Here is a 2,861-nt window from a genome sequence, read left to right as displayed (position 1 = left end):
TTAAACTTTATGTAAGTTATTTGTTATTTTATATTAGGCGGCTTGCCCTATAGCATGGTGTATTTTTATTTGTTTTGTTAATAAAAGTTCTATGTTTTATATATATGCTAAAGTGAGTTTGACGTTGTATTTTGTTGTTGCATTCAAGCAATTGAAGCCGAATTGCCGCTAATTCTAAAGTGAAAGTAAAATGCGCACGGCGCTTTTAAGCTATTTAAAAGCGAAGGAAAGCGAGGAAAAGAGGCAAAATTCAAACGAACTAAAAACGTTTTATGTAATGTTTTGTGAAACTATACATAAAACATATCTGAACGAAACCGCAGATGAGTTGAATGAGACGCAAATTCACTTTCTGCCAGCAGGTGGCGCTTATGAACAGCAATGATGTAGTGTTGCCTAGGTTACCGCTGTAAGCAAAGCAGAGCTGCGCTTATGAACACAACTTTAATTTGCATTGTTCAGAGGTAAGATGATAAGAAAATACCATGTAAACGTTTCTAAAGACAGTCAGTTCCCCTCAGAGATACATTCATATAAACTCCTACTCCAATTTTATCGCGATTTGTTTGGCATCTCAACCAATTTGAATCGTCACATATTTGAATCTATTTTCAACCGGCTCGCGGTTCATCGTTACATCCCTAGACTTGTCAGTGCATATTTGAAAATGGGATATGAAACTGAAGACAAGTGAAGCCTTATAGCATTAGCATTAGCATGATATTTCAAAACAAACTATTTTTGTCCAACAGAAACTGAACTTTTAAAGTCTAAACACATTATATTTATTGATACAAAACATACAAAGCAACGAAAAGAACTGCAGATCATATTCAAAAACACAATGTGTTACAGCAAATTAAAAAGCTACTTAAAAAGTTACTACAGAAATTAAATGAATCTTTTAAAAGTGTTGCCCCTTCTTCATAAACAGACTCCGCAAAAATGAGGGATATCTTTCTTGGGAAACAAACAAAAGACCATGCACACTGCTGAAGTACAACCCACTATTCTTCAATTGAGAAAACCGTCAATTTCAAAGCCAGCAACATGGTTAGCATATCGGTTACAAAAAGCCATAAACCTTTTCTGTCTGCTGGTTTTATTGATCTCGGATGCCTGAAATCCATTAGCGCCCTTTACATACATAGTGTTTTCTGTCCCAGCTTGGTAGAGCAAGGTTTCGCTTGAGTTTCCTTTAAACCTGCCCGTGTGGAGGGAAAGAGTGGCAGCAGTGGATTAGTGATGCTGGCAGAGGGCCTGGGCCAGCACTGCTCCTTGGCCAGCTCTCCACTCATCAAGAGTATCCGAGTGATCCAAATTACGAGTGGCCCCTGTGTCCAAGGGCTCAGGAAGTGTCCAGCCAAGGGCCAAGTGGGACCGACTTCCCACAATTGACTGATATTAATCCCCACATGAGGCCCTGGCCATGTGTTTACAACAGTATCACAGACAACCATCCATTATAATGGACTCCATCAGCTCAAGTATGGCACACAATGCCTTTTTAAATCAACAAACTACTATTTTTATAACAGGTGAATAGTGGATTTTCATGTTAAAGCCTGAATACTACTAAAAGTAGCCTGAATGCCTTCTTCAGCAATGACTTTATGTAGACACTTCCCCCACACGGTAACTATGACAGAGAATTTTTTTGTTATGAAGGTCTTCTTCCTCCACCCACATAATGCAGCCACAGAAGCTGAACATCAACAAACTCTCAGTGGCCTTTTGAAAACTAGGCCTCCTAATGAGTCAAGAGTTCCTGCCAATTTACTTGCCCTCTTTTCTTACTACACTCTTTTGTGCTCCAAATTTCCCCCTGTCCAAAATCAACCAGAATTCCCTCATGCACCTTCCAGTACAATTAGTGTGATGAAATATCATATGCTTCTTAATCAAACTGAACTATGGGGTTTGAAGCAGTCCCATTATAATAAGTTGTGATAAGAGGTTGATAAAAAGACAAGTAAGGTAAGAGATCATGTCTTTGAAGAAAATTTAAGTCTGTGTTTTCTTATCAGAGGACAACAACTTGTTACGCTTATGTTAGAAAATAGATTTAGACTGTTTTATTTCATTTCTTTGGAGAGCAAATGTGCAGTGTGATAAAGCTGATCAGAGACAGTGGAACGTGACCGAGCCATTGAGAATTGTTTGCCTCATTTACAGGTCTAGGCAGATAGTTACCAGGTTTCAAGACACATTAGCAAAGTCAGGAACACTCTATATCCCAATTACGGCGGCACGATAAAGCTAAATAAAAAGAAACTGTGATATGGCAGCAATTAGGCCTGTCATAACAACTTTTTGTTGTGCGATATATTGCCCCAGAAATAATTGCGATAAACAATATTATTGTCATTTCAAGACCATTTTATGACACTGAATATATAATCATAATATAAAAGCATAATAATGCAAGAAGGCCAACACACTTTCAAATGACAACAAACTTTTCATTCTTAAGAATATTTAGATCATGGAAATTAAGTATCAAAATATTAGATACCTTAAAAAACTTGAATAAATAGTAAATAAACATTTTCTAACAAAAAGTGCAAAGTAACAAGTAGAAGTATGGAGATTTTTCCATCTACAGATTTTTCCTTGACCTTCTTTTCTCTGTAAATTAAGGGTGCACACTATTGCTGAAAAACACAATCACTACTCAGCAGTCAGATGTCCGTATGCACAAAGGCACAGATCCCCAAACAAGGTCATATCTGCAGATGAAACTTTTTTTTGTAGAAGCATTTTTTAAATTTGAACTAGCACCGACTACACCACGTTATGCACGAGAAGCTGCAAAAAACACAGGCGCAAGTGGAATGTACAAAACATGGTGACATTAATTT

At 37.3% G+C, this 2,861-nt stretch overlaps 1 protein-coding gene across 2 annotated transcripts in view; it reads right to left on the bottom strand.

The window, feature by feature from the left end:
- Nucleotides 1-2,861, bottom strand: part of LOC107740438 (D-glucuronyl C5-epimerase-like) — a 53,941-nt gene that overhangs the window by 47,631 nt on the left and 3,449 nt on the right. The gene's annotated exons all lie outside the window — the stretch shown is intronic.

Source organism: Sinocyclocheilus rhinocerous, unplaced genomic scaffold (genome assembly GCF_001515625.1).
Source record: "Sinocyclocheilus rhinocerous isolate Xijiao unplaced genomic scaffold, SAMN03320098_v1.1 scaffold225, whole genome shotgun sequence".
Taxonomy (NCBI): Eukaryota; Metazoa; Chordata; class Actinopteri; order Cypriniformes; family Cyprinidae; genus Sinocyclocheilus; species Sinocyclocheilus rhinocerous.
This window is presented reverse-complemented; position numbering and strand designations above follow the sequence as displayed.